The 19962-nt window shown below is 37.5% G+C and overlaps 1 protein-coding gene across 3 annotated transcripts in view; it reads right to left on the reverse strand.

The window, feature by feature from the left end:
• The window catches only part of PEAK1 (pseudopodium enriched atypical kinase 1), a 299273-nt gene that overhangs the window by 240914 nt on the left and 38397 nt on the right, over window positions 1-19962 (reverse strand). For all 3 annotated transcript variants that reach the window (XM_079912000.1, XM_079911999.1, XM_079912001.1), the window contains exon 2: window positions 5205-5268. The gene's annotated coding sequence lies outside the window, so the exon portion shown is untranslated. The remainder of the gene's footprint in view (window positions 1-5204; window positions 5269-19962) is intronic.

Genomic DNA, 19962 nt, shown 5'->3' on the forward strand with positions numbered 1-19962 from the left:
CCCTGACAGTCTCTCTTCATTTCCCATTCACTGCTTAACCTACCAGAATCTTGTTTCTGTCCCCACCACTAAAAAAACAAAAACAAAAACAAAAACCACTCTTGTTACTCTTGCTAAAACCACTAAAAGACTAAACCAATAGTCATTTTGTGAACCTTACTTTACTTGATCTCTCTGCAGTATCTGACACTGCTGACTTCTGCCACTCTTTTTTTTTTTAAATAAATTTTTATTTATTTATTTTTGGCTGTGTTGCTGCACGCGGGCTTTCTCTAGTTGCGGCAAGTGGGAGCTACTCTTCGTTGTGGTGCGTGGCCTTCTCATTGTGGTGGCTTCTCTTGTTGCAGAGCATGGGCTCTAGGTGCATGGTCTTCAGTAGCTGTGGCTCGCAAGCTCTAGAACGCAGGCTCAGTAGTTGTGGCGCACAGGCTTAGTTGCTCTGCGGCATGTGGGATCCTCCCGGAGGGCTCAAGCCTGTGTCCCCTGCATTGGCAGGCAGATTCTTAACCACTGAGCCCCAGGGAAGTTCCTGACACTCTTCTTGAAACCCTCTAATCCCCTGGCTTCTGTGACACATCTCTCTTCTATCTCTACGATATGCATTGGAGATTCAAAGATGTATATGACAAAGTCCCTGACTTCAAGGAGCACAGATTCTAAAATGAGAGAAATATATGCAAACGATCACAACACAGTGAAACAGTACTGTGACAGTTATAGGTACAAAGTGCTGCAGTAGCTGCATGATGCAGAAAGAGAGGGAGCATGCATTCTAAGAGGCAGCAACTAGAATGTATAAAGTCACACATATAAATCAGCATGGTATGTACAGGGAATTTAATTGATAATCGTTCAGCATACAAGTTCTGAAATCTGATTCTACTATTTACCAGCTCAATGACATAAAATAACAATCTCTATTTCAAAGGACTACGATGAAAATTAAATTAAATAGGGTCTTAGCATAGGGTCTGGCATATATTGAAAGGTCTCAATAAATGTTAACTTTTTCATGACAAAAACACTGAACAAACTAGGAATAAAAGGGAACTTCCTCAACCTGATAAAGGGCAGTTAGGAAAAACCCACAGGTAACATCATACTTAATGCTAAAAGACTGAATTCTTTCCCCCTAAGATCAGGAACAAGATGAGGATGACTGCTCTCACCACTTCTATTTAACACTGTGCTGAAGGTTTTAGTCAGGGCAATTAGGTAATAAAAAGACATAAAAGGCATCCAGATTGGAAAGGAAGAAATAAAACTATCACTATTTGCAGATGACAAGATATTAAATATAAAAAAATTCTAAGTAATAACTACTAGAACTAATAGTTGAACTAAGAGTTCAGCAAGGGTGCGCGATTTAAAAATCAATTACATTTCTACACTCCAGCAATGAACAATCCAAAAACAAAAGTAAAGAAACTATGCCATTCACAATACTATGAAAAAGAGTAAAGGACTTAAGAATACATTTGACAAAAAAAGCACAACACATACATTGAAAATTATAAAACATCATTGAAAGAAATTAAAGAACACCTAAATAAATGAAGAGACCTCCAATGTTCATGGATTGGAAGGCTTACTATTGTAAAGTTTCCAAACTGATTTACAGATTCATAATACAGATCAACACAGTCTCTATCAAAATCCCAGACGGATCTTTTTATGTAGAACTTGACAAGCTGATCCTAAAATTCATATGAAAATGCAAGGGGGGACTTCCCTGGTGGTCCAGTGGTTAAGAATCCATCTTGCAATGCACGGACTCCCATTCAATCCCTGGTCCGGGAACTAAGATCCCCCATGCCGTGGGGCAACTAAGCCTGCACGCCACAACTACAGAGCCCACGCGCTCTGGAGACTGTGCACCACAACTAGAGAGAAGCCCACATGTGCACTGCAATGAAGACCCCGCGTGCCACAACTAAGACCTGACACAGCCATAAAATAAATAAATAAATATTTTAAAAAAGAAAAGAAAGAAAGAAAATGCAAGCACCAGAAGAGTCAAAACAACCTTGAATAAGAACAAACTTGGAGAATTCACACTTCGTGATTTCAAAACTTCCTACAAAACTACAGTAATCAGACAATGTGATACTAGCACAAGGAAAGATGTATAAATCAATGGAATCGAATTAAAAGTCCAGAAATAAATCCTTACATTTATGGTCAACTGATATTCTTTAAGGGTGCCAAGATAATCCAATGGCCTAGGACAACTAGATATCTGAATGCAAAAGAATGAAGCTGAGCCTCTACTTCACTCCATACATAAAAATTAACTCAAAATGAATCACAGACCTAAATTTGAGAGCTAAAACAATAAAACTTACATTTAGAAGAAAATATGAATAAATCTCCATCACGTTGGATTAGGCAATGGTTTCTTAGATAAAACACCAAAATCATAAGCAACAAAAGAAACATAGATAAAATTAAAAACTTTTGTGCTTTAAAGAACAATATTGAGAAAGTGAAAAGACAACTCACAGAATGGGAGAAAATATTTGCAAATCATATAGTTCGTAAGTGACTTGTATCCAGAATATATAAAGAACTCTTACAATAAAAGGATAACCTAATTTTTAAATGGGCAAAGGATTTGAATAGACATTTCTCAAAGTAAGATATACAAATGGCCATTAAGCGCATGAAAAGGTATTCAACATCATTAGCCACTAGGGAAATACAAATCAAAAGCACAATGAGGGCTTCCCTGGTGGCGCAGTGGTTGAGAGTCCACCTGCCGATGCAGGGGACACGGGTTCGTGCCCCAGTCCGGGAAGATCCCACATGCGGCAGAGCGGCTGGGCCCATGAGCCATGGCCGCTGAGCCTGCGCATCCAGAGCCTGTGCTCCGCAACGGGAGAGGCCACAACAGTGAGAGACCCGCGTACGGCAAAAAAAAAAAGCACAATGAGACCACTTTACATCCATTAGAATGGCTGTAATTTAAAAAAAGAAAAAAAGGCAGAGGATAATAACAAATGTTGGTGACGATATGGAGAAACAAATCCTCATACATCACTGGTGGAAATGAAAAATGATAGATAGTCTCTTTGGAAAACTGTGTGGCAGCTCCTCAAAATGTTAAACATGGATTTACCAAATGACCCAGCAATTCCACTCTTAGGTATGTACCCAAGAGAAATGAAAACATGTACACACAAAAACTTATACACAAATGTTCATAGCAAAATATTCATAATAACCCAAATGTAGAAACAACCTAAATGTCCACCAACTGATGAACAGATAAGCAAAATATGGTACATGCATATTGCAGAGTCCAGCTCCTGACCAAGAAATCGACGTGTGACTTTTCCAACCTGACCATAAATGACTACAAAGGCCCTGGCAGGCCTCACATAGGAAATCTGCCCTCCCCTGACCAGACTTGGCGCACAGTCAGTGCACTGCAGTCTCTGAAGAGAGTTGCAGTCAAGGACCCAGGCACCCCTGACTGACCATGCTCTTTAGCACAGCTGTATCCCTAGCCCAGGTACCTTCTTCCAGAGTTTCTTTATATGTGGCCTGCAGCTGAGGCCTTTCTTCAGGTGCCTCTTCTGAGAGCTTCTCATTAGGAAGGAAACATTAAAGACACTTTTTCTCTACTCTGACTCAGTACTTTTCCACTCCAAGTCCTTCCATCTCACCCTCCAACCAGCCCTGGGTCCATAAAACTGCAGGAATCTTTTGTTTGGGGCTCCCTCAGCAGTGAGACAACCCCCCCACCCCCGTACTGATTCACCTGAGTGAGAGGGCCTGCACTTTCTCAGGTTTAGCCTCTTGCTTATACTATCTCAGTAAGTGAATAAAGACTAGAATGTTACTTTCATTTTGGAATGTTGTTTTTAATCAGCTACCTTGATACCTGGAAGCTCAGTGCTTACCCCTGCCCCCCAACCCACTTCTCTCTCACAAGCTCAGCTAAACTCCTGACACATAAAATATAATATTATTTAGCCATAAAAAGGAATGAAGTACTGGTTCATGATGAACCATGGATGAACCTTGAAAACTTTATGCTAAATTGAAGAAATAAGTCACAAAAGACCACATACTGTACAATTCCATTTATATGAAATGTCCAGAATAGGCAGCTCTATAGAGAGAAAGTAGATTAGTAGCTGCCAGGGACTGAGTAGAGAGAGGAATGGATAGTGACTGCTAATGAGTTCTGATGTCTCTTTGAAGTGATGAAAATATTCTAGAATTAGACTGTGGTGATAGTTGCATAATGCTGTAAATACAATAAATTACATCAAATTTAAATAAATGGATGAATTTCATGGTATGTAAATTATTTCTCAGTAAAGCTGTTTTCTTAAAATTTTAGTTCCTAACATTCCTAGAGCACTAGTGAGATGGAAAAATGGATATAAAGCAGATTATACTGCTCTGCAGGAGTCTAAAATATCGTTTGAACACTGTAAAGGTACTGAAGGATTCTGAGTCATGGACTAACATGATGACATTTATCTTTTAGAAAAAGCACCCTCGTAAGTGTGACAAGAATGGCTTAGAGAGCAGCTGGACTCAAGGTGGAAAGACCAGATGATGGACTTATAATGTTACATTTAAAAAATTAAAAGATGAAGAAGATTTGAGCCAAGACATGTAAGAAAAGGGAAAGAGCTATGATACGATCTTTAGAGTGGAATGCTATCTATAGAAACCAAACACTAACATACTAAAGGATATATCCTTATTTTATAAGCACCCCCCCAAACAGAGGGAACTAGAGAAAATAATCAACTCCAAGAGAACAGAGTGGTAGAAAACTCTTAATAACTGAACTATTAAAATAGTTACCAGTTGTTGTAATCTATGACTTAACTAATTTGAAGGTTTGCCTTCAAGAATATCAGATTATAATGCCAATATCTTTCTCAAGTGCGTGTCAGGGAACAGCAGTGTGAACTTCAAACTTTGAGTATAAAAAACAAAGGAAAAATTCACTCAAAACTATTTTAATTGCTAGAACCAGCTTCATTTGTTTCAATCAAATGTCCTACAAAGTAAAAGTAAGCATGCTATATATGTAGCTTTATAATAAATAGTATTTGCCTCCTATTAAAACTCTCAGAGGAAAAGACATTAAATTTTTAATGCCTTAAATTTTTCAGAAACAATTATTTCTCATTATAAAATATATCTTAAAAGGCAAATGCATTTATAAAATATCTCACCTTAGGTTTTCAGACAAATCCACAAAGAAATCTCTATAGCATAACTTCCAGTTTAGGCAGATACCTGAATTGAAAAAAAGGAAAAAGACATGGTCAATATGACTAAATCTGAGTAGGGAACTTCATTTTTTCAAGAGAAGAACCCTAACTTGATCGTTTACCCCCTAAAATTTTGTGCTCAAGTTGTTCTTTAGAAGCTTGTAAAATGTCAAGGATCTTAATTCTGCTAGACTTTCTATTGTCTATAATTATTTAAACATTTTGACAAATCTTGAAATATAAAACTTATCAAAACATATATTATATTAACAAGGGTGAGGGGGATCAATTCAAGAAAAATAATTTTTGTTCACCTGCTCAAGTTTTCAAAACAGAAGGCATTTTCTAAAAGTCTGCACTCCCCATAATACCACCACCATGACCTCCTATCCTCACAAAAACGACAGAATTCAAAAATATGGAAATATAAAAGTAAACCAACAGCATGTGTTTATAAAACAAGAAAAGGGAAGATTAAATAAAACAAATGGCTAATAAGTTATGAAAATTTCACCTACATTGGCAAAGGAAATCAAATTGAGATATCATCTTTCATCCATAAAATTTGAGTTGTTTTTTAAATAAGATGTTAGTTATTAGTGCTGTTCCAGTCCTCCTCCTTCCTAGACTCACAGTAGAACTGCACTTCACTGCCCTGTTTCAACTTAGTTCTGGCTACATGACTTGCTTTAGCCACTAAAATGTACATAGACATGATATATTATTAGGCATAAGCTTTAGGAACCTGTACACAACTGGAAGACCTACCCACTGCTGCAGTGATTATGGAAAGAAGTAACCAGATGGAGCTCTGATCAGGATGGTTCACTAAATGACTCCAAAGAGAGAGAGAAGACCCCCTGCTGATATGTGTTAGACATGTAGCACGAGCAAAAAGTAAACATTGTTGTATTAAACCACTGAGATTTTGGGGATTGTTACTATACCATAATCTACAGCTATACTGATAGCTACAAATTATAATGTAATATAATAACATAATTATAGTAATATAATGATACAATATAATGGGCATCTTTGCACATACCCCTATTGTGGTAGTGTAAATAGGTAAAGTCTTTCTGGAAAGCAATTTTGCAATACACAAGAGCTTTAAAAAGTTCAAACCCTTTGACCTAGTAACTTCTCTCTCAGAACTCTGTTCTAAATAATAAAAAATCCAAAGATTTATATCATAGCACATTTATGACTGTAAAGAACTGGAAATAAACTAAAAGTTCATGGCCCAATTCAACATTCATGACACCATCAAGAAGCTTATAATTCAAAAGAAAACATAGTTCAGGTACATACAAAAAAAGTAAAAAATAAATATCCCAAAAGGTGCAACAAACAAAATGTTATAGAAATTCCAAAGAGTAAAATGTCAAGGGAAATGTTTAGGTAAGGTTTTGGGAAAGACTTTGATAAGAAAAGGGGGCATTCCAGGAAGTAGAAATGGAATGAACAAAGGTACAAAAGGGCAATTTGTTACAGCAAGGATTCTCACCATCTTTTTGTTTCCCTAGATCTGGCTCTAGCCAAGTGATAGCACACAGAATGTCCTTAATTTCTAAAGTAACTGAGCTACCCACAATATGAAATAAGTAAAAAGAAAAACACAGATGTAATATGCTGGTTAAGATAACCAGTATTCAAAAAGTAGACAGTCTACACCTTCTTAAGTTTTCCAATAGCCTCTGTGAACAACAACAAAAATACAACATACCTGCAAAACCAAATGTAAATTCTGTGCATTAAGACTGACTCTGTTATTTTCATAACATTAAGCATACCAAAAGAGCTGAAAGTTTTCACATTTTTATTATTTTAGCTTCCTTTCTACTGAGTAATTTTATTCTATGGATAGCAAACTTTGCTATTCAGCTCAATCCATACCTAGGGCCTAGTAGATGCTATCTAAACACCTGTTGAATTAATATTGGGATTTAATATATATTTCACAGAAAATACTCCTCATTTCTAATTATTCAGAGTAATGGGAAGTAGAAAGAAAATAAGTAACATTAATTGAAAATCTTGTAAAAAATGAAGCCATAAAAGAACTTAAACCATTATTTTCAAAACGCTCCTTGAAGCAAATAATCTGTTTACCAGTAACTCAAGCCTTTATTGTAGCCTTTGTTGTTATGCTACACACATACACCATCAAGACAGTCATTTTTACTAAATATAGCTTGAGAGAAAAAAATCACATAATTTGATACCCAGAAAAATGCCAGTAGTTCACCTTTGTATTCCACACAATTCCTAGCACATAGTGGGTGCTTTCAAATCATTCATTGAGTTGAACAGTCACAGAGAAAATGTTTATTCTGCTGTCCATATGAGTTCATTATATTTCAAAGGTATGAGTCATCAACTCTGACAATAAAAGCAAAACTTACACCCCTACAAATCCTTGACATATCTCAAGAGCTCTCAGAAATGAGAAGAGATATCCATAGACATGTTCCCTAAGTTACACAAATGTAAGAAGATAAAGCGTTTTCACTGTTGCAGATTTGCTATATTTAGATGGCTCTGAATTAAATTATTCAAGCATATACAAATACAACATTGAAGGGGTCCACATACTTGCTCCTGACAGTCTGGAAACAAAAGCTGCTATTCAGATAAAAGATGATAGGCAACAGGAATCTGACAGGCCAGTAATTTACTTCCTTTTCCACACGTTTGAATTTGTAGGCCTCCATAGTTATTAAGCAAAATTAGTTTCATGATGTCAGCCAAAAAGCCTCATGGGCAACAGTTTTATGTCATTAAAAAAAAAAACTACCATCCTCAATCTGTTTGAATTTGTGTTTGCTCATTAGAAGCCTCTCAGTGAATCAGCAGAGAAGTTTTCTCATTGCACTCTTGCTCTATCAATCTTTAGTATAGCCCTGAACTGTAACAAATTCCTATTCTCCCTTCTTTCCCTACACCTAAAATAATTAGATACAGTTAAAGAAACTGAATATCAAACAGTCTTGCAGTTCTTTACCAAAAATGGAGCAATTTCAAAGATACAAATGTGGTCTTAATATATATTTATTCAGCTTAAAAAATCAAAGGTCAGAGAAAGGCATCTTCATCTTCCATCTCTCCTATTTGTTCATGTCTGAATCCACCATGCTCTTTCACACTCCTTTGCCTTTGCAAATGCTATTTTCCCCTCAGCTTGGTTAGAACCTCCTCCTCAAATCTGACTATGGCAAATTTCTAGTCACCATAGAAGTCTTTACTAGTTTTCCCCCAAAAGGCTCATGCAAACCTTCCCCTATGTACTGTCTATACACTTTCATTAAGTACTTCTCAAACTGGGTAGTAACTCTGACTCTACAGTCAGAGGACTGAACACCTCTTGGCAGAGCTAATATTCAGCTGGTACATACCAGTACAGCATTAAGGGTTGTGCTGAAATACTTCCGTAATACGGTCTGGCAAACAGTCACTGCCCCAAACTTCACCAGCTCTAAGGTACCTGCTGCTGATGGCGCAGTCTTCCCACCCCACCATCACCACCACCACCACACCAACTCAACAACAAAAGCAGCAAAGCCTGATGCAGTATAAAGAATACAGGGGTCCTTCAAGACCCTGAATCCAGTGCTATGGCCATCTTGACTGCCTGGTGTCTGTGTTGTAGTGACTGACAAATACTCTGAAAATCATTCCTGCCTCTTTGTACCCAAAGCCTAGCATATGGTAGACCTTTAATGAACTGTTTTTTTATCAAAATAATGAATGAATTAATACCAGCTCTACTCAATGACCCAAGGCCAATGGATATGCTGTCAAAATTATGCAGACAGTGATCAGACTGGCAAGAAAAATCCAGGTCCTTAAGTACAACACAGGAAAAGTGGTCAAGTCTGCCTATTTTCTATGTTTGTCTTCAGCCTCTGATAAAATAAATGCTTAATTTGACAATGTGGGCAAAAATCTTCAGTGTGATACTTTATAGAGCATATGATTCAAGGTTTGTTTTTTTTTTTTACATTATTAAGCAAAGTTTAAAAACAAAGTTCTTATAAAAACCATACTCTCTATAAAAATACCACAGTGATCACTGAACTCTAATCAGTGTCTTGAACATGAAGACAGGTATCACTAAGGAAGAACACAAGTAATTAATTCAAATGGAGAGGAAAAGGCAAGAATAAGAAGAGTCAGTTAATTATGAATCACATGTCTAATTACAGATTTTGCCAGGGGTTTCAGATACTTCTAATTAGTTTTACTTGGTATATTAATTATAAATAGAACACCATGAGAGAATTTTCTAATCACAGGAATTTACTGAGTATGTAAAATCAGATTTTAAGTTATCATCTTTCTAATTTAATAATTAAATGTTCAATAATGCATGACAGGAATTCCCTGGTGGCGCAGTGGTTAAGAATCCGCCTGCCAATGCAGGGGACACGGGTTCGAGCCCTGGTCCGGGAAGATCCCACATGCCGTGGATCAACTAAGCCCGTGCGCCACAACTACTGAGCCTGCACTCTGGAGCCTGCAAGCCAAAACTATTGAGTCCGCCTGCCACAACTACTGAAGCCCGCGTGCCTAGAGCCCGTGCTCCGCAACAAGAGAAACCACCACAGTGAGAAGGCTGCGCACCACAACGAAGAGTAGCCCCCGCTTAACACAACTAGAGAAAGCCCGCGCACAGCAACAAAGACCCAATACAGCCAAAAATAAATAAATAAATCTATTTTTTTTTAAAAATGCATGATAATTTTTTGAAGGTCATCAGTAAAATACACAGCACATTAAAGTCAAGCTACTCAGAACACTACTAAGGTAGTGACAGAAGCTTTAAAAAATCCATAAGGTAGAAGATGTATAGCTGAAAGAAGGATGAATACGGAGCTTTAATAAGAATTTTGAACTTATAAGTGGTGATATACTGATCATTCTAGGCCACTTTCTGGTAGGAAAATCATCTTTCAGTCATCCTATAGGGAGTTTCAGAGAGTTATAAAATTTAAGTATTATAAAAATCATGATGCAAGGAAGAATAATAGCAACATTTTCTACAAGAGAAGCTTAATTATCTAATTTCACATTGTCCCATTAATTATCAATCTTTAGTAAAACAAGGCTGATCAACATACATAGCTGCTAATGGAAAATTCTAGAAGGTAACAAAATCTCAAAAAGCATCATGTAGTATTTAGAACAAATCGAGGAAAACCAGCCTGAATTTTCTTTTTGGTAGTTATTAAATTAGAAACAAGAGAAGAGAAAACAATACTATAATGATTTTAATGTTAATAAATGCTTTTAAAGTCTCACTAATCCTAATTTGAAACAACCATGTAAATTATCTTGGCTATTAGCACAACCATATGAATTTAAACAGCAACTGTATACAATGAATAGGTTAAGTAATAGTAACAGCAGCTACCACTACTGAGTAACTATATACTATACCAGATAGAATGCAAGGTGCTTTACATAGTTCAAATATCAAAAAGATAAGAGAAAATCAATTATTAAGTAACAATTGTTTGTCCCTCAAAGACAGGCATTCCCCTACTATTACAAACAGCAAATGGATAGGTGTGTTTCTGGAAACCCTGGAACACCATGTTCACCAACCTTAAATTATCTACCTCCAATCACACGACCTTCTATGAGGGACTTATGCCTTAGGTAACTTTAGATTGAAGGATGTTTGCCAAGGGAAAAAAAGTTTTATTTAGACAATACAAATTAATAATACGATTTGTTTTATTAGGTCAGACTCAATTCCCCAGCACATCCCAAGCTTTCCTCTCCCCATTCACAGAGAATATTACAGAGATTCTAAGGAACTCAAAAAGACCAATAAATAAATTTTAAAATGGTAGTATGGATTTTTAAATTAAGGGAATAACATAATGAAAATCGTGTTTTAAGAAGATTAGGGTAAGCGGGGGATAAATTGGGAGATTGGGAATGACAATATACACACTACTACATATAAAATAGATAACTAATAAGGACCTACTGTATAGCACAAGGAACTCTACTCAATACTCTGTAATGGCCTATATGGGGAAAGAATTTAAAAAAGAGTGGATATATGTAGATATGTAACTTTGCTGTATACCTGAAACTAACACAACATTGTAAATCAACTATACTCCAACAACAATTTTTTAAAAAAGAAGATTAATAACATGACAAAACAATCTGGGACTGCAGCTGGGAGATAATGGAAGCAAGTAGACCAACTCAACATGAGATGATAACTGGTCCATTCGGAATAAGACAATGGCTGATGGAATAGTAAAGAAGAGCTGAACCTGACATTACCAACAACTTTCACCTTTCTATTACAAGTTCAGTTCATCCTGAGAATAAGGTAGATGCAAATTATTATTTTCTTAATTTGTCTGACAGAAGAAAGGGAACTTTAAGAGTTCACTTGTGAGGTCTTAAGGTCTTCATTTTCTACCCACGTTACAGAGCGCCTGAAATTCAACCACCAGAAAATCATCCTTCTCAATTACAACGTCCTACTGTCCTGGCATTTTCTGCCAAAATACCCTAGAAAGAATAATTTCAGAAGTACTCATTTAACCATTATTGATGGAAATTAGCTTGCTTGCCTGCCTTCTCCATGAGCACCCACCTCCATCCCCACCCCCATCTTCATAAACAGGACCAGGGCAGAAACAAGGGTCCAAGAACCTAATTTTATCTGACCTGGATGTGAGACTAAAAGAGACTAGATGCTCTGCCAAAATTAGTAATGAAATCAGAATCAGAGCCAAGAGCTTTAAACTCCTAATCTCAGAGCTTTAAGATAACTCATATTTTCTCTGCCACTGGATATAATGAAAATTTTTTAAAACTTCTTAATGTAATAATAACAAAAAAAAAAATCACAGAGCTTTCAAACTAGACTCCATCCTCCTTTGTTGTTGTTGTTTTAACACATTAGTGGGGCAAGAGCAGTAATAAACACAGCTAAGGGCTTCCCTGGTGGCGCAGTGGTTGAGAGTCCACCTGCTGATGCAGGGTACAGAGGTTCGTGCCCCGGTCTGGGAAGATCCCACATGCCGCAGAGCGGCTGGGCCCATAAGCCATGGCCGTTGAGCCTGCGCATCCGGAGCCTGTGCTCCGCAACGAAAGAGGCCACAACAGTGAGAGGCCCACATACCGCAAAAAATAAAAAATAAACACAGCTAATAAATCAAAGAGGATATGAATCTAAGTTTCCTTCAGGGACTCCCTGCCACAGTCAAGGCAAAGTTCTGAAGCTATAGCCTGGTAAATAAGGTCCTTAGTATTTAAAACCCAACAATCCTTTTCAACCTCATCCTTCACCACACCACTTTCCACTTCCTCATTTATCACCATATCTACTGAATGAATACAGATGCCCAGTGTTCAACGTCTTCTCATACCTCCATGCCTTAGCTCATTCCACTTTTCTTCATAGAACACTCTTTTCCCCTGCTGGCATGGCTACATTGAGCTCCTGCTCCTCTTAGAAATAATTTCTTGACAGGCCTCCTGTTGGACCCTGAAACACATTCCTCCCCTAACCCACACCAAGTCTGAAATAGGCTCCCTCCTTTATGCACATCTCTACCAAACTTCTCAGAGGGTATTTCAATTCCCAAACTAGTGAATTAGTTTTGTACATTATAGGTACTAAAATAATCATTAGTTCCCAGTGCTGTGTTCTTTCTACATAACAGTATTCAATCTACTCCATCATGATGTACATCTGAGGTTTCTTCCCCTTCTTTTTGTATTTTGGTTTGCTGTCTAAGAATCCTCAGTATATTTCCTATTAACTCGACAGGTTTAAGCACATTTAGAATGTGGTTATTAGCTTCTTAAAAGAGAATCCAACTGAAATTAAATACAAATGGAAGTTTTTCCATTATAAGGCTTGATGGGTCAATCTGACCAAAAAAGGAACTTTTATGAATATTCATAATCTTGCTAAAAAAAACTTCACTTAAAATGTTCTCTGGGGCTTCCCTGGTGGCACAGTGGTTGAGAGTCCACCTGCCAATGCAGGGGACACAGGTTCCTGCCCCAGTCCGGGAAGATCCCACATGCCATGGAGCGGCTAGGCCCGTGAGCCATGGCCGCTGAGCCTGTGCATCCAGAGCCTTTGCTCCACAACAGGAGAGGCCACAGCAGTGAGAGGCCCGCGTACGGAAAAAAAAACAAAAAACAAAACAAAACAAAAAAAAACGTTCTCTGTATCTACTTGGAAAATGTATTCATACAACAGCTTCTGAATGATCAAAAAGGTGAAATATCAAACCAGTTTATGTCATTATTTTAAATAGAGGATGGTATCCACACTGCAATAGGAAATATCTGCCTTCAGAAAAAACATCAGAGTTAAAACTTGCAACATCCAATTCCATGTTCCCTTGATCTTTTTAGGTAGGATAATTGTTAAAGGATACATCAAAATCTGACAACCACACTCCTCAGGACCCTGTTCAAAACTTTCCTACTAGGGTACCAAAATGTTCATTGCAGCTCTATTTACAATAGCCAGGACACTGGAGCAACCTAAGTGTCCATCAACAGAGGAATGGATAAAGAAGATGTGGTACATATATACAATGGAATATTACTCAGCCATAAAAAGGAATGAAATTGAGTTATTTGTAGTGAGGTGGATGGACCCAGAGTCTGTCATACAGAGTGAAGTAAGTCAGAAAGAGAAAAACAAATACCATATGCTAACACATATATATGGAATCTAAAAAAAAAAATGGTCATGAAGAACCTAGGGGCAAGATGAGAATAAAGATGCAGACGTAGAGAGAATGGACTTGAGGATATGGGGAGGGGGGATGGTAAGCTGGGACAAAGTGAGAGAGTTGCATGGACATATATACACTACCAAATGTAAAATAGATAGCTAGCGGGAAGCAGCCGCATAGCACAGGGAGATCAGCTCCGTGCTTTGTGACCGGGATAGAGAGGGTGGGAGGGAGGGAGACGCAAGAGGGAAGAGATATGGGGACATATGTATATGTATAACTGATTCACTTTGTTATAAAGCAGAAACTAACACACCACTGTAAAGCAATTATACTCCAATAAAGATGTTTAAAAAAAAAAACAAAAAACTTTCCTACTAGGGATTCAGACTAGGGCTCCATGGCACCCCAATGCCACTACTGTAAAACAAACAAATAGCAGCTTCAAACAAAACACCATCCAAAACTACACCCAGCTATAGCCTGAAATTGGTGACAAACCCCAAGTCTGTTGCAACCCCATATTCAAAACAGTTTCTATAATAATACTACGTTGAGAGCTTTTACCAAATCAATGGTTCTAATAAAAGCACAAAATGTAATCTAAGATAAAATACTCATATGGGTGCTACTTTGCTTTTCAGAATGACTTTGGTTAATCTATTTAACCTATTCTGTCTACACATTAAGGTCTAAAATGTAGTACTTGTAAAGTTACTATTTTAAAATGTTTTCTAAGCCATTTGGCACACCTTAAGTCCATTACTCTTGTTCTAAAACAGAATTACTACTCACTGAAGGGAACATACTTAGAATTAAACTTTTTAAAATACAGATCACAAATAAGAATATTAGTCAACTTGAGTCAGAAGGTTAAAATCTAACAAAATGATGTATTACCATACCTCAAAAATGAAGATATGTTACTGAACTCATTCTAATTGTAATAAGATGGAATTTCCTTTATTTACTTGAGGGGGATATAGAATGTAGAAAATAAACTAGGTACTCTAAAGATCAGAGTGAAAGAAAATACAACCTAACTCGATGTGAAATTTAGTACCAAACATCCCCCCCCCCACACACACACAAAACAAGCTCGCAAAGTATTATATTTTTGCCCTCTCCTTCACTTTTCCCTGCTGCCAGTTGCCTGTTTCAGATGTTCTCATGCAGAGGAAATAGCAACAATGCCATTTTCCTTCCAAATGCAATCAGGTTTGGCAAACTTAAGTCAGTATGTCAGTTAAAAATAGAAACTCAACTCAAAATGTGTTTGGCAAATATCTACTTAAGTATTGAGTAGTTCTCCTCTCTTGAATGGTATTGAATTTTCCACTTATCATTTTTAAATGTACAAATAAAACTAAAAACCTGCACATGTAGCTGACCAAGTAATAGCTTCCAAATTAATAATACATTATGCAAGACTCTTTTATAAGCATTCACTAAGAGCAAAATTATGCCATTTTGGAAAGAGAATTCCTGTCAGATTGGTCCTTAGTAGCCATGATATTTCAAAACACTGCTTTTGTTTTTATATAAACACTATTGTGACTCCTTTATAAGTTGGCAGGCAACTTTGCCAGAAGCTCAAACAACTGTTTTCATCAAATAAGTGTCTTCACTGGACCCTCCACCAGATCCATTCAAGAGTATTAAAATAGGTTTACATAAATAAAGTTTTATTGAAACATAGTCACACCCATATGGTTATGTTTTGCTATGGTTACTTGTGCTCTACAAAGGCAGAGTTGAGTAGAGACAACATGAGTTGTGACAGAGATCATATGGCCTACAAAACCTAAAATATTTACTCTCTAGCCCTTTACAGAAAAAAATCACCTATACCAGAACTTTTTCAAAATAAACTGGATAAAATTATCTCACCATTAACTCCACTGTTCACCTGTCTATGAAATGAAAGTGACAGAGTACTTACAGAATTTCTTAAATGCAATTCACTCTTTAATATTTATATTACTAGGAACCCATGTATAAGATACTGTTCTGAAATACTGAACAAAGACTCAGCAACTCAGATGAAGCTAAAATCTTCTCAGACTCAAAATGCAAAATGTCTACACCTAGCACCATCCTAATTACTATTACTCAGCATTAAGTATGGTATTGTCATAGGAGGTTCAGTAATGACAGAAGCCTATTTGTGTGCCATTATTTCTGTTAAAGGATTTTCAAGGGACAAAAAACAAAACTGGCTATAGGTAGTTAAAACAAATGCAGTTTAAAGTTTTGTAAATACAGAATAATCGGTGTTAAATTTTCAATGAGGCTGTTTCACTGTAAAGCCGTTTTTAAGTTTTCAAATGAAAAATCCAAGATCTAAACCCCAGATTAAAATGTCAGATACCTAGATATTCAAAAAATATCGGTGACGGGCTTCCCTGGTGGCACAGTGGTTGAGAGTCCGCCTGCCGATGCAGGGGACACGGGTTCGTGCCCCGGTCCGGGAAGATCCCACACGCCGCAGAGAAGCTGGGCCCGTAAGCCATGGCCGTTGAACCCGCGCGTCCGGAGCCTGTGCTCCGCAATGGGAGAGGCCACAACAGTGAGAAGCCCGCATACCGCAAAAAAAAAAAAAAAATCTTATGAATTTTCACTCTCCTCAGTTAAGGATAGACCTAGCAAAGGAGTCTTTTCTAATCCAGCCCAGATACTCCCCAAGACCATTGTCAAGCAAAGCCTATATGGGACTGGGTGCTGATACTGCCTCAGTCTGCAGAGGAAATGGAAAAAAAGAAAAAAAAAACATTGTACGAAAACAATTCACAGAAAATCCTGAGGCCTGAAAGACACATCATTTTTTCCTGGTGATAAAAGAGGCATTCAGATGCTATCTGGGCCTTTGGTCTCACCAATTGCCTCCTTAAGTCAAAGCCCAGCGAGTAATTAACAGCATTTAGAATTTCCAAAAGACTGGGCTTAGAGCAGTATATATAAATAAGGAAGGAGCCTGGGTTTTGGAATGAGTCAGAAAGATCTACTAGTTTCATGACTCTAGCATCTATTTCCTATGTGATGCAAGTTATTTAACCTCTCTGAGCCTCTGTCTCTTTATGAGAATAATGATGGTACTACTTTCATAGGATTATTATGATGATTAAAGGAGATATCGTAGGAGCGCCTGAACCCTGGAATGTAAAAATAATTAATACACAGTAGCACCTAAGTATATATAGAACCATAGGCCAGGCATATATTAATTCCTCAGCAAACCTATTAGGTAGGTACTGTCACTAAAACATGCTCAAAGTCACAAAATGAGCAAGGGGCAGAGCCAGACGTGGGGCAGAGCCAGATGTGGGCCAGGAAGTACAGCTCCAGTGTCCATGCTCTTAACTATACCTCATTATACATACTGCAGTTATTATTAGAATGAGCATCCCAGATATTCGTAAGAATGGCTCTATGTAAAACAAAGTGTTTGAAGCCCTTCTACGTCAACATTTGAATTATAATAGATTTCTAGTTTGGGAATAATCCTGCTCTTGCTAAAATGCTGTTGGTAGCACAAAGCTAATACTATGGTCAAAGTTCAGTATCTGTTTAGGTCATGTAACTTCAAACAGAGAAAAAAAATTTCCAAAACTCCAGAACATTTAGGCTGACTTTGAGAGACCATAAAAGGCTATGGAACAAACACCTCCTCTCCAAGAAAACACTTCGAAAGTGACTTGAGTGGCACCACAAAAATCAGAGACTCAGAGCTGGAAAGGTCCTCAGTTTAATTCTTATACTACAGAGTGGAAATCGAAGCCAAGAGAGAAGTATGGCTTCCTTCATGTCCTACAGCTAGTCATCCATCATGTCAGACAACTTTTCCACTATACCACTCTGTCTAGATTCCTACTGAACTGCAAACTCAGTGCCTCATTAATGTAATACCTCAACTGAAAAGTCATGTATAGTTTGTTGCACAACATAAATACACTGGAAATCAGCGATGCACAACATAAATACACTGGAAATCAGTGATGGGGAAGGAGTCTTTTACCAACAATCTTTAAACAATCTATCTGAACAAGACAGTCAACTTGTTGACTCTGAATAAACTGCAGACATATATTAGTACACATTCCTAATGTCCTTCTGACTGTTGCTGTGTTCTCAACATATACCAAGCCTCCAACAAAAATTATCTCCTTTTTAGTATTCCCAACAAGAAAATTGCCATTAAGGCCCAATTACTGCCATTAAGGCCCAAAGATTCCTGGTAATCTTTTCTACAAAAACACTGCCCCCTTAAATTAATAAATTATAAAACTCATTCTTCTTGAAAACAAAATACATCAACACTTTTAAAATAAAATGATCATATACTTTACCATCCTCTCAGATAACCCAGGTGTAAACATAATTAGCTTGCTCCAAAAATAATTTTGTAAGGTAGAAATTCTCTCATAGTAAGCTGCACATATTTGTCTTCAAACATATCTCACCTTTGGTTTAAGGCAAAACAGATGAATTTGTTGTTCAAATTCAAAACAATCACATAGGGAAAGTGATTTTATTACTGTTAACAGCTGATGTTTTCAACTCCTCTTATGCCACCCCTGACTAACGCCAATGCCTATGGAGACGTCTCCTCCTTTAGCAGAACTGAAACTTACAGTTCCGATAGGGAGCTAACTCTTCAGTGACATACTCTAGCCGCAAAACTAAGGTGAAATAACTAAAGCAAAAAAAGAAAGGCACTATCCAGAAAGATGTCTTGCAAAAATTACTTGGAGAGCCTTATGGGAATTCTTGAAAAACAAGAAACAACTATCTTTTCCTCTATAGAGAAAAAAGGAAAAAATTCAACTAGTAGTGATGAACAGAAAGGGACAAACAATACATTCCAAAGGAAGAACTACGAGACTTCGCAAGATACCAAGATGAGGAATTGATGAATCAAAAGTGACCTCAGTGTGGAGAAAAAGGAACACTCTTGCACTGCTGGTGGGAATGTGAATTGGTTCAGCCACTATGGAGAACAGTATGGAGGTTCCTTAAAAAACTACAAATAGAACTACCATATGACCCAGCAATCCCACTACTGGGCGTATACCCTGAGAAAACCAAAATTCAAAAAGAGTCATGTACCAAAATGTTCATTGCAGCTCTATTTACAATAGCCCGGAGATGGAAACAACCTAAGTGCCCATCATCGGATGAATGGATAAAGAAGATGTGGCACATATATACAATGGAATATTACTCAGCCATAAAAAGAAACGAAATTGAGCTATTTGTAATGAGGCGGATAGACCTAGAGTCTGTCATACAGAGTGAAGTAAGTCAGAAAGAAAAAGACAAATACCGTATGCTAACACATATATATGGAATTTAAGAAAAAAAAATGTCATGAAGAACCTAGGGGTAAGGCAGGAATAAAGACGCAGACCTCCTAGAGAACGGACTTGAGGTTATGGGGAGGGGGAAGGGTGAGCTGTGACAGGGCGAGAGAGAGTCATGGACATATACACACTAACAAACGTAGTAAGGTAGATAGCTAGTGGGAAGCAGCCGCATGGCACAGGGATATTGGCTCGGTGCTTTGTGACAGCCTGGAGGGGTGGGATAGGGAGGGTGGGAGGGAGGGAGACGCAAGAGGGAAGACATATGGGAACATATGTTTATGTATGACTGATTCACTTTGTTATAAAGCAGAAACTAACACACCATTGTAAAGCAATTATACCCCAATAAAGATGTTAAAAAAAAAAAAAAAAGTGACCTCAGTATTTTTGTGTCTGGGCAGCCATATAGATGAGAACCTCCCTGACAAACTCAGAAGCCAGAAAAGAGCTTGTTGATGGGGAAGGGAGGTCAGGCCATTTATCCCCTGTAAGTGAATGTTAGCAAGTGGGTATATTTCGTACATCTTAAGTATGTGCAGCTGGACATAGGTAAGTTGAACATGCATAATTTGAACGTCTTGCTGGGGTTTAAACACATGAAAATGTTAAATAAGGAAG

The sequence above is a fragment of the Stenella coeruleoalba genome (assembly GCF_951394435.1).
Source record: "Stenella coeruleoalba genome assembly, chromosome: 2".
Taxonomy (NCBI): Eukaryota; Metazoa; Chordata; class Mammalia; order Artiodactyla; family Delphinidae; genus Stenella; species Stenella coeruleoalba.